Source organism: Numida meleagris, chromosome 5, assembly GCF_002078875.1.
Source record: "Numida meleagris isolate 19003 breed g44 Domestic line chromosome 5, NumMel1.0, whole genome shotgun sequence".
NCBI lineage: Eukaryota > Metazoa > Chordata > Aves > Galliformes > Numididae > Numida > Numida meleagris.
In genome coordinates this window covers 68,007,789-68,021,174 of record NC_034413.1, presented here as the reverse complement: position 1 = coordinate 68,021,174, position 13,386 = coordinate 68,007,789, and the positions used below count along the sequence as shown (strand labels likewise).

Below are 13,386 nucleotides of genomic sequence, written 5' to 3'. Positions count from 1 at the left end.
GAAGTGACTCAAAAATTCACCTTGTGATACACTGACTTGTGCAAAATAGCTGCTGTTACACAAAACTCGTAGCAAGGAGCTCCAAGAGAGCAGCCCTACGTTGAAAACAACTGTGGGCTTTGCTCTGAAACCTTCCTTCCCCTCACACCTGCTACACTGGCACCTGCGATCTTTCCCATTCTTGTCAAATGTTTCCAGTTTGAGATGAGTAATTGTGCCAGAATTCAGAAGAAATGTTATACTTAATACCGTATTACTGCAATAAAGATCTTAAACACTTTTATTTGCAAAGGTTACTATGACAGCTGTTTGGCTGAATATATTTTCAAAATGGATATTTATGTTCTTCCACTGCTATTTGAATGCTTCTTTTTCTTCCTGGGTTGTATTTGAAACACTTTTTTTTTTTTTTTAAATGAGATTTGGAATGCTTTTCATTACTTAATTTATCTGGACCATTTTGCTTAATTGCTAGAAATCACTTCCTCTATGTAAGGTATGTACATCTTCCACCTTCCATTTTTAATTGACTGCAATTTTATTTGCTGTACCTTTTTCATCTTATCTTAATTGATGGTGCTGTGACAGTTCCTTTTTAAATACCAGGCAGGAAAGACAAAGTGTTTTCATACATTTCAAGGCCATTATGGCTTTCGAGCCCATCATCTGCAGGAGGCAGATCGCAGACATTTACACAGCCTACCTCAATTTTGAGTTATTGAGTCTGCAGCTCAGGAACTTCTGGCTGAGCTCAAACATATCTTCTAGGAAGTTTTCCAATTTCAAAGACTTCAAGTGACAAAAAATATCCCACATTCCATGCGTAGTACCCAAATGTTAAATTGTTCTAACAGTTAAATTATGTGCAATGTTAAAAATTTACACCTCATTTCTGATATAACTTCTTCAGCTTCAGTTTATAGGCAGACGGCCATATTATGCCTGTATCTATCTTGTGATTAACAGCACTTCCAGGATTGTGTATCTTCTCTGATTTATTTAACGGGCTCAGACGTAGGCTGAGATAAGTGGTGTAGAACTGCAGAAGGATTTTTCAGAAGACAATCTGAATGCACACTGGACAGCAGTGAAGGTTGTTATGGAGAGAAAGGTTATGTGCTATGGGTATGGAGAAGGGACGAGATGTCCAAGGGGAGAACATTGGACATAGAATCTCCCATCCACCACAATTGTTTCAATGGCAGCCAATCCAGAGGGTGACTAAATTACCCTGCTTCTTTTCTTTACCTTCTTACGGATTTCCTGGAAGTTGCTCTTGGGCACCAAGTGGGTAACGTGAACATGTTAGGTATTTCTTGTACATGTGGAGGGAAGAGCAGGTAGCGAAACTGGGGCAGTGAGAACTTACCAAACACCTCTTGAAAACTTTGTAGGTTCACCACGGTGACCAGCGGAGCTGTGTCTGAGCTGCTCTTCTGGCTTGGGCCTACATTGATTCTCTGTCTTCTCACCACAAACTTCCTCCTAGAACTTTCCAAGAGACCTCAATCACCCCATTTGACAGAGTCAGGCTTTTTTCCAGCAAACGAAGGTGAGGGCCTGATGCTATCTTTGGGAAAATATGCTCTTTCATCCTGCAAGGTTTCCAATGGCAAAAACACCTCAAGGATGGAGAGCACAACAGGAGCTGACACAAGGTTGTGCTTTAAATTTGCATGTATCAGTGGTAGAACAAAGCACGAATAAAGGAGTGGTGCCATTTCAGAATGCATTTACACACTGGCTTTACAAATACACTGCGGACTGTTTCGAAGTGGCCTGCTCCAAAAACATGAGGGTCAGTTGGAGCAATGTGACTGTCAGCCATGACAAAATGGTCTCGGAGGTGTCGTAACCGCCATCCAAGTCCTCCAGGATTGTTCCTGTTGCTGTGTTTTGTCTGGGCAGCCAAAACTTATATAAACAGGAAATGGCAGACTTCAGATGATTTCTCCGCTTGAATGCAGATTGGTTCAAGTCTTAGTGATTGTTGCCCTTCTTACAAACAGAGCTCATTTATGCGAATAGTCAAAGGTGATTAAACTGTCATAGCTACCTAAGGGCTTACATATACATTAATGAGTGCATATTTAGCCTATGCGTCCTGCTCCAGATATCAATATACTTTTCATTCCTTATGCTGCTAGGAGTCCTGTTTTTTTTTTCCTTCTGAAACTCTTCTCCTATAAATACCAAGTGAAAGTATAGTTTGTGCAATAGTTCCAGAGATATCGGTTGACCCAGACTGTATTTGTTTCCCTGAGCCATGTTTATAGCACTCTGGGGAAAACTGGAGTTTCAAAACCAGAACATCTATCCTCTGACAAATCTGCTGAACTGTGGAGCCTTATTTCCTGAGTTCCAGGTATTTCTTTTGGACTAGACACAGTAACACTTGTACATCATTCTGAGTCATTGCCTGTGCATATGTGCGCATTACATCCATTTTCTCCTGCGCTGACAAGACGCTGCCAAACGTTTTAGCTTAAATAGAGCTGTATCTACAGCATCATTTTTTCACACGCGTTTTAGCGCAGTGAAAACTGAATTCTGATTTACAACCTTTTGGAATTTGTTTTTCACAGAGGTTTATGCCAAAGATGTTTTATTCATATAAAACACATGCCTGGCATTTGTTTCATTAAGATATTAAACTTGCACTCCATTTGCTCTCACCTAAGAGATCAGCCACGTAGACGATTCCCAAGCCAGGGTCTGTGGTGGGCATGGCCAAGTGACTCAGAAAATGGCCTGTGACCTCATCTTTTGCAGCTATGACTGGGCAAGCCCACTGTTCAGAGCCCTGATTCAGTGGCAATTAAATAAACTAGAAAAGCACCCAACCCCACCCATTGCAGCTGGAGCTTTGTCTGAATGTGATAAGAGATCATTAATTTTCAATTTGACCTCAGCCTATACTGTTCAAGTGGCCTCTTTGTTCTCATAGTGATGTTACAAGCAAGGTCTGAGTCAAGGGAACTGGAAAGGAAATATTAAAATAGTCCTGAAAACTCCTTAGCCTTGTGATCTCGCTCCTCCTCACTTTGTGATTGTGCACACCTTATCCATTGGACAATCACAGCTGCCCAACGTGGATTTCCTGCTGCTGACTGCTTCTCTCTCAGAGCAAACAATAGTGCTCCACAAAGGTGACCGATGGTGCAATGCTAATAATGAATATTGAAATACTGCAGCAAAAACATGTTGTGAACAAATGATAGGCCGAAGTTTATTTATATCGAATGTCTGTGAGTAACATTTGTCACAATTTACAAGCAGAATAAAAGCTGAATTTCACTGATTAAAGTGTTCCCTGTGAATAGCTCATACAGCTCTGAATTCAAAGATGTATTTGAAGAAATTGTTATTACAATTCACTGCTAAAAGAGCTATTGTGAACCTATGGGCACATCAACAGCTGTCTATGGAAAATTATTATTATCAGAGAATAGAAAATGTCCTATTTTTAACAGATAATCCCAGAATCTGGATTGAATTAGAATGAAGGAGAGCCCATCTTTCACATTCTTTTTCATTCAGGCATTTGGCAAGCTGAGACTTTACAGAATGTAATTTAGGATGCTTAAATTGTTGTTTGTTATTGGTGGTTTCTCGTTGTAACACCTCAGATAATTAGGCAGAGGACCTGCTTTTGGGTCATCCTACAGATGCACAACCACTTATGCCAGCTCTCAGGTGTCTTACGTTTCTGTTTGGGCTCGCAGGTTTGAATGTAAGTGGTATTTTGGGGGGTTAGAGTAATTTTACAGTGCTGTGCTCCCTGCCCCCCTCCTCCCCCCCCCAGCTTTTAAGCAAATCCACTTTTCATTGACTAACTCGTGCTTTGTACTGAAACAAAACATTCAAATCGGAAGAATTCTCTCCTTCTTATAGAATTGACGTGACTGGGTGACATCAGAATTAGGACCAGCGTTCATTAGACACTTCACTTTCTCTTCTCTATGGATTTTCTGGAGGAAGAAAACCTGTCACAGGATTGTCCCATCACATCTGAGGAAAAGGTTCATGCAAAACCCTGCCTGCATCCTCAAACTCCTTCACGACAGCTGGGAGACCTGCTCAGAAGCCTGTGGAGCTGTGTGCTTCCACAGCAGGCGAAGGAAACTTCTTCTGACGGAAACTTGCTGCCGTTCACCGCCCCCCCCTCCACCTCCGCCTGCCAGAAGGAAATCAAGGAGGAGGCTGGACAGAAAAAAGTGCTTTCACCTCTGACTGCTGATGCCCTGCCCTTTGCGGAGCAGAACAGGACCCTGTTTGTTCTGGCTCCGTTTCTCAGTGCACCTTCAGAAGGTGCAAGAGCTTCCGAAATGTCTTTCTGCTCAGCAGAAAGGAGAGGGAGGTTGTAATCTGAGCACAAAGCAGGCTCCCCATGTGGAAAGTTAAACCTCCCGACTTCCTGATATGTAAATTCCTGTTTGCTCGCACTGTTCGTGTAAAAGTAGTAGCTCATCTCTAGAATGCGATGTGGCACTTCCAGCGTGACCGCAGCCCCACATTTCTTTGTGTGCTGGGGGGGATAGGGAGACAAGCACAGACAGATCTGGCAAGGCTTGGACACCAAGGAAAGAGAAAACCTTCTGAGAAGCAATGGCATCGTGAAGGCTTGCCAAAACATATTAAAAAAAAAGAGAAAAAAGGAGAGATTTCTGTTAACTAGCAAATTATAGGACTTCATAATTTTTGTTCCTAAATACGCAGACTCCAGGTTTTACATGCCAAATACCTCTGACCTCAAGGAATGTTTTCCCTCTAGACCTGAACAATTTTATGCAAGTTTAAAGGTATCAGAAAGGTATGGCTCAGCTAGTTAATAACTTCTTTGGTCACTTCCTATCAGACTCAAACATAGACTAATGAAAAAAATAACTGCTTCTTCTTGATATTGCCTGTTGGACTCGTAAGTATATGTAGACTTTCTGGTGGGAAAAAAAGAAGTGAATGTGGGTTCAGCTAAGTTTCAGCTTCCTGATGATATACATTCAGACAATCAGGGAAAACAAGCAAAATTATCTACGTTCCACCACATTATGTGGCCTACGTGAACAGCTCCGGCAGAAACTGAGACCGATAACACTTTCTAAATACCTAGACAGAAGAAAAACATCCTTTGAAATACTTTTGAAGACAAATCATGATCTTGAGTAAATTTTCTGCTGGTCAGTGGACAATGTGGCACCGGTTTCAAGTATTTTTGCACTTCCCAGTTCTGGTATCAGTCTGCAGCACTGTCAGCTAGCTGGTCCATCTATGCTCAAGTGCTTATCGCTAAGCTGGTGGATGTAACTGCAAATATTGTGCAGAGTTCTTCCAGATCTGCACTTTGTATTGCAGCTGTTTTGGATATATGTTTTTATTGCTTTGTTTTCTTATCCAGTGTTTAGTATCGTGAATGACATATTAATTAACCAAATTCAGAACTGGTTAATCCAACAACTGGAAGGCTTATATTTATCATTGTTCAGTAATACTACCCAAATGTCAGCTCTTAGTTTGAAAAATTCCTCTGAACTAGTAAACCAGAGAATAATAAAGATACTATAATTTTCTTTTACTAAAATAAACAGAATATTTTCTTAGTTAATTGTTTACATGTCTTACTCCTGTCACTTCTTTCCTTTCATCCTTATTTTTCTTGTTTTCCTTTATTCATATTTCATCTCTTGAACTCCTTATCTCTCTAATCCCTTATCCTTTATGTTCTTGTTTTATCTCTCATTCCACCACTTTATTCCATGTTTCCTAAGCCTATCTCCCTTCCCATGCTAGGCTCCCCAGGCTTTAAATGCCCTCGGAACCCTTTTCCCTTTCCCCCAGTTCTGTACCTTTCTCTTCTCTTTCATTTTCCTTACAGCAATCTCAGCAGAACAATGCTAGAAGTAGAGCTGGCAAGCTGACAAAACAGAACACTTGGAAAGAAAAGTTTACTCAAAGACACGCATATTTCTTTTTAAAAAGTATATATCTATAGGAAGGTGTTGCCAAATCATCTGCTTTGTCAGATGTGAAACTTTTGAGCAATACTCTCTCTGCAGCGCCGATGTGAGGGAAGGGGCAGGAAACACTATCAGGTCACCAGATGAGTACAGTTAGGTGGGATTCCTAAGTGCACGTGACAGCAGTAATTCAGGATATTATTTCTTATGTAAAAATAGCCATGCAAAATTAACACAAAGGGTTTGGTATAAAAAGATAAAAGCCAGGAAGCTCAGGGGCTGTGCAGCTCTTTTTATCTTGTTTCATTTTGGTTAGGGGATTGCAGGGAAACAGCAAAAGAGATAGAGTGTTTATATGAAGACATCTGGGCCAAGGTGTAGTCACAAAAAACGTTATTGTATTGCTGCTTATCAAATGGCCGATCTGGGTAGGAAGAGGACGTGAACGTAAAGGAGATAAACTTGGGCTGGGGACACTTGCACGGGGACACACAGCTTGAAAGGTGAACCTGGAGCAAGTTGTGCAGTGGTGGTTATGCACAATGAGCAAGCTGTGTGTGAGATGGTGGGTACACAGACGAGAGTGAAACTCAGCTGCCATTTGCACACGAGTATATTTGTTACTGTGGGGTAAGGCAAAGCCCAAAGGAAGGGCTCTTTCCCCGTTCAACCAAATGAAGCTGGAGTTCCTTCAGCTGGCAAATATCTATTAGATTGCATTGATTTACTCTGGGTTTGAATTTCGCTCCTGGAAATACAACAGTGACGTGAAGAGAGCTGTAGATGGGATTTCTATTCCCATCCCCACTACCCGAGCTGGTGACCCTGAGCCTTGACTTGCATTCCAAATAGGATAGACCTTCTTTTGTAGGAATTCTTTAGCACCTGTAGGTTATGCATTCAATTAGCATCTATATCCTGAACTGAGCTGAGTTGCACCAGCTTTGAAAAAAGTAACAACCAAATGGCTAATTAGGTCAAATTTGGGGCGTATCAAACTTGACAGTGTCTGGCTTACATCACTATGGATTTACATAATGGAACTTAACAGCACTGAAGAGTCTGTTGTGTCAACTCTGATGACTGTAAGAAAGGATTTTTTTGTATTTTTTTTTTAAACATAAAATATTCACTCAGAAGAATATCCTCCCAGTACATTTTCCATCTGCACTGTGCTGTGCCTATCACTGCTCATTACCTGGGCTACCGCTGCAGTAGTATTTCAATCGGTTATTTTATTTTTCAGAACTCAGTAATCAGCATCAGCAACCAATTGTTTAACAAATTTCCTCTTTAAAATCAAAGCGATTTCTCAGCTAAACCAGAGCTATTTTTCAACTGCAAATGCCTGGGAGGGAAGGCAAAAACCATGAGGGCTCAAGTAAATGCCCCTGGTAGTCTTTTCCAGAGACATTACCTATGATCAGTGAGCAATAAAAACAAAACAAAACAAAACAAACCAACAAAATCTTAAGTTAATAAAGTTTTATATTCTTACTGTGGCTTCCTCTGTCTTCTAGCAGCCCATCCTGTACATCAAAGGTCACAAAGAACACAATGAGTCACTATCAAAACCAAAAGAATGCTTCGTGAACAATTACTATACATAAATTGCACCCTGGTATTTCATTTCTGTGCCAACTCACAGTAATACAGCCCATTTCCTCTTCATTTTTTTTTTTCCTGCAGCTTTTGTCCGTAATAGCAAACAGCTTTGTTACTCTGCTCACAGAGCTTGGTTTTTTTTTTTTTTGGTACTTATACCTTTTTCAGTTTGAGTGGTGGGCAGCAGTGGTGTGACAGCTTTTGCTACAGCTCTTTCAGCTGCATTTCTTTGGTGTCAGTTGTGCAGAGCCCTCACCAACGCTTTAACGGTGCCAGGCTTTGTAGCCAAAAACATCATTAGGAATGCTGAAAGGGTCCCCTCTGAAACCCAGAATCAAAGTGCCCCCCAGAGAGAAATCAACCGTACATTAGCTCATGCCTAGCAGAGCAACTCAGCGCTGTGCAGCTGTGAAACCTGTGCAGATCCCTTAATATGTGCTATTGCTGGGAGGACTGTCCTCAGGATCCATTAACCCAGTTCAGAGGCAAACAGAACCTTACAGTCTCTTAATACCACACATGTGGGACAAAATAGGCCTTCTGTGTGGAGTCAGAAATATCTGAGCTATCATCAGCCTTGGCAGTTCAATTTCACGTTGCAGTTCCCAGTTTTCCTACTTTTGATGATAACAAGTGTCAATGACTTTTGCTGCAACCCTTTGAAAGACAGAGATGTTCATTCACTCACAGCTTAGTACCTGAGAAGTAAAAATTCTTCAACATTTTTGCTGAACAAATTCTGTGAAGTCATATAAAATAGAATTGTTTTTCAGAAGGCACAATTTGTGTGCATGTATATGTGTGTGTTTGCAATTAAGGAATGAATGAAAGACTAGATTTATATTGTCATTGTGTTACTACCTACACATTTGAATTCTGCATGCTGGTCAGTTTTTAAGTAGTCTTCTGGTTCATATTTATTGTCCTCAACAAGCAATAGAAAGCTGTGATGACAAGTAGCAACAACTGGCATTCTCTCAACAATTCCGCAATAAGAAAAGAGGGAAGTAAGATAATATCAGTCAGTTTCCTTCTGAAGAGGTTTGGTTAAATCAGAATTATTCGTTTTAGAAAATTACAAAGCAAAAACACATCAGACTTCTATTCTACCTAGGATGGGAGGAAGATAGCAGATATTTTTAATGTTCTGAAAGCAATTACACCCCATTGTATCCAGTTCTAGTAAAAGGTGTATTGAAGGGAAACATTGCTTTTTTGCCTCTTGCACTGCGAGAATCATTTGAACTCCTTTTTCAGTTTCTGAAAACAGAAGGAATCAAGGGTAGGCTACCAGCTGTATGCGGAAACACAGGACTTGCAGTTAGGCCAAGGGCTTCAATTTCTCTGCTGATAATGTTCAGATCAGCTACTGATATGAAAGTGTCTCTAAGAAGGGAAAGTAATTGTTCTTACAATACTCTTTACAAGTTTGGTGTCTAAACTTTCTTTCTTTAGTCCATGATGGACTGTGTGTAAATCTGCATGCATTTTCCCATTCAACTCCCAGTTTTCAATCTGTGAAACAGAGGTGGTAGCACTTACGTATCTTTAGGGATTAAGATCTAATCCTGGAGGGGCTCCAGACTGGCAGCATTTTATACTCATAAAAAGCACCACTAAAGCACTTGTGAATAGGCAGAAGTACTGACAGGTCCTTACAAGAATGGGATATGTTTTTAAAACGCTATTATGGGTGAATAATATTATCGTGTAAATCTTATAAATTATTAATTATTGATAAAAAATGAAGTGTATTTAGCATCCCTGAGTGAAAGCTTCCATAGGAGGCTAATTCATAAATCTTTTCAACAAAGCATTTGCAGTTCTGTATATTCTTGGTTGATTAATTTTGCAAACTTGCATATACACATTTAATCTCCATTTTGCATATGCTTATACCTATCGGCAAGTTACAAACTGCATATGTGCTGTAGAATTTGCATACATCCAAAGAGAAGGCTCACTTCTGCGGAGGGACTTTTACAAATGTGACCTCTCCTAAGTTATACAAGTAAAACATAGAAAACTCTCTGTCACTTAGAATGTAGAGCAAAAACGGTGATGAAAGCACTTGCTTGTGACTGAGAAAACAATACATTCTTCAGTCCTTCCATGCAAAGAAAATCTCTCTGCTTCTTTCATTTTCCTCCTTCTCTCACATTAACCAAATGTGGGTGGAAATCAGTAAAAACAGAAAGGGTCATGTTTGCTCCTCAAAATTTGAAGACGGTGTTTTTTCCCTTTGCCACAGATGCTCCGTGCTCATCAGTTGTGTACTCCTGAGAGAGAAAAGAGAGAGAGAAATTGCCAATAACATTGGTAACCTTAAGTGTAGGCATGCATAAAAATTTGCTGAAAATTGGGTTGTGGTACATGTTCTTATTTTAGATTTGCCCTTGTTAACGTCTTTTTAATAAGCAGGTGCATACACTTCCCCAAGCTGTCACTGTTGTTTACCCAGTCTGTACACTTATAAATCTACTAATGGAATAGACCCAATCATCCTAAGGATCTGTTTTAATAAGCTAGAGTCTCAAAGTTTTCAGGAAAATACTTCCTGGTAGTATAGCTCTGCTGGAAGAGTGGATACAAGCTTTGCAAGGTTTGCTTTTAAAGATAAGAAGCGTGTGACACAGTTTCATTTGTTAGTTCGGCACAATGTAATACACAGAGCTCCATGCATACTTGACATTCAAATCAGCCACAAAGTGGGATGGATAGAGGGAAAACAAAATTAAAAGGTGTAAGAAAGGTGGAAAAGGCTTTTCTAGTGGAGTCTGAAAGCACCACCCCAGCTGTCTGACATCACCACTCCCTCCTCAGGAGTACAGTTACATTGATGCAAAAGTCACACTGAAATGAGGTAGGCATTTCATGTCTGCAAAGAAGAGAGACATTCCCTAGAGGATCTAACTTTCATTCTGGATCCTTCTAAGGGGACCAAACATTTACAGGCGCAGTGCCGATCACCGTTTTAGGAATACAAACCTCATTCATTGGGTCTATCTGGAGCAGCAACTCCAGAGAAGCTAATAGCTACCATCAATGTATTAGAGAGATTGATACCCGTACAATAGTAATTACCTTGCTATTGAAATAGGTAAATAAGTTAAGGGTATATAATTAACTGTAGTTTCATCTCATGAGCTTTTAAATTGCATCACTGGAGATCAGTACTGTCCGATTGTAGACAGCAAACACTAATTGCTTAAATTTCTTGCAAGTAATACCATGGGAAGTGTTCCTCCATTTAATTCTTCACTGAAGGTGTCAGCTCAGTAGCCCTGGAGAACATAATCTTATCTCCAGAGAAGTTGGGGGAATGAAAGTAGGAAAATAAACTTTCCCTGTCTTGTCGAAGTTATCACTGTTTCTCAGAGTCAGATGGTTAACTCCACGCTTTCATATTTCATCTGCACTGAGATACCACCAGCAGAGGAGCAGTGGAGAAATTTCTGCAACACAGAAAACCCTCCACGGTGTATTTGACTCAGAACACTCATATGTTAAACGAAAGCGACCTGTGTTGCTATGCTGCATAGGGAGAACGTCTGTGTATCACCAACCTGGTTTGTGCTCAAGTCTGTGATCTCTATGTGCGTTAAACAAGCCAGTATAGATACCTGAAGCTCTGCAGCAATTAACAGCTTATTTTAAAGTGGCTGAACCTGGAGCTTCGTATGACTTTGTGTGGTTTTGAGTTGCACAGTGCCTCATTAGGTCAGAACTCCTCGTGTACACCCAAAGCTGCTCTGAGTCATGGTGCTTCACACAGAACAGCGCTCCCGGTCCAGACTTCACTCTGAGCATTATTCTTTCTGGGAAAAGGGGGAAAAAAAAAGAAAAACCTTCACAGCAGCAAGACTGGGTGTAGGACAGATAGAGTGATTTGTGAAGAAAAAAGTTACTGAGGGGCTCATTACAGGCAGAGTTATTAGGCCAAGCAAACAGTTAATCCCTGTCACACAGAGGTAACGGAGTTGCCAGTCCTGAACTCTAAATTAAGGGCACTGAGCGCAAGAGAAGTGACTCTTTTTTGCAGCTTCCTCAGTACCATCCGTCTACCATAATGCTGTGGTCTTTTTCTTTCTTTAAATACTGGGCTCCAGCTAATTACTGGCAGGAAGTGCCTATTTTTATGCCATTAGTATGCAAATAAGTGAGAAGTAGAAAAATATTCTAAAGGAACTGTTACAATATCTGTCCACAGATTACTCGCCAATTAGAACATGGGATTAGGGCTGCAGGACCCCAAAAGAGTATGGCCAAAGTCTTTCTGCTTGGGTGCCTAAAGTTTAATTTCAATGGGAACTGTATATACACTGTGCTTTTCCTCCAAAAAAGAAAAAAAAAAATAATCAAGCCTAAATTGCCCGCTTACAAATTAGCGCTTCTACTCCTTAAAAATGAATGCCTTCACTTCCTCGCCTCCATTTTTCTATAAGTTGGGGATAAAACATTCAGTTTGTCTGCGTTCCAGCACACGCTGGGACCAATCTTGCAGCCGGACTGAAGTTCTCCTCCCACCTCACTCTCTGTGACAATAGCTGAAAGACAAGGAATTACACTTATAAAAATATTTATAACGTGAGTGATAAATATTTAAAGACTTTCAGATCCTAGCATTTCTGCATAGGTTAAAAAAAATAAATAATAGCTTGGCCTTCCCATAGCTTGATGGTATCACAAACTTCAGAGGTGGACAAGAGTGGAAAGCTATTGGGACGTGACTTGATTCAAGTTTTATGAGCCTAGAAAAGTGTGAAACAAAATGCTTATTATCAGAAGGGTATTTCTCATGCGTGTCAGCCTTCTCATCACTCTTGCAATAGCTGATTAGCAAATGTAGGCAGAAGATATAATTCATCAAATCCTCGACTTCTCTCACGGTTGTATTCTTTGGAAATGTTGCTTTATCAGTTCATTAGATGTTACTCATTTTGACTTCCTATTAACAAAAAAAAAAAAAAATGCATCTACATACCAAAGATAACACTATGCTCAACTGAGTCAGCGTGACAAACATTCCTTCTCCGAAAAGTTTTGCTTGAGAGGTTTGTTATTCATTTTGGGTTTACAAAACAGGATGTAACAGTAACACCTGCCTAGTGTCCCACAGGGTAACAGCACCTGAAAAGATTTATCACGGAAAAGAACGCAGCCTCCTACTCATACATAACTGATAGCCGCCCTGATTTTCTTTCTCTTTCATCTGCTTCTGTCACAAAAGCATCCTTGGAGGGTGTTTTTTTTCTCCTATCATTTTTGCTCTAAGACATTTGGTGTACCGCTCCTTGCTATCTCTTCCTCACGCCCCTCCCCATTATCCCTGCAGCCCAAACTCAGCTGAGCAGCCATGCTGCTGCCACCAAGCACTGTGGGCCAATTACAAGTGGGTGATAGGCCAGGCTAGACGGGGCTCTGGGCAATCTGATCTAGAACAAGATCTTGAGGCTGGCAACCCTGCCTGTGACAGGGGTTTGGAACTTGATGATCCTTGAGGTCCCTTCCAACTCAAGCCATTCCATGATAGGACAAGAGGTAATGGCCTGAAGTTGCTCCACGGGAGGTGCCCCTTTGGATAGCAGGACACGTTTATTCTCCGAAAGAGTGGTGATGCATTGGGACAGGCTGCTCGAGGAGCCGTTCTAGAGCCGTGGGGATGCGGCACGGAGGGACATGGTCAGTGGGCATTGTGGGGGTGGGTTGAACTTGTGGATCCTCGAGGTTTTTCCAACACCACTGGCTCTGTGTCTCTATACAAACCAGCCCGAGCCGCGGGCGCGACCCCTCAGCTCTGCCCCAGAGCCGGCGCTGCCCACGCCGG

General features: G+C 41.1%; 1 long non-coding RNA gene across 1 annotated transcript; it reads right to left on the bottom strand.

Annotated features, from left to right (window-relative positions):
• LOC110399940 lies at window positions 7,248-13,299 on the bottom strand. The gene is made up of 3 exons (XR_002439480.1): window positions 11,941-13,299; window positions 11,183-11,377; window positions 7,248-9,838 (listed from the first exon to the last, which is right to left on the bottom strand). It is a non-coding gene; the product is annotated as an uncharacterized LOC110399940 (long non-coding RNA).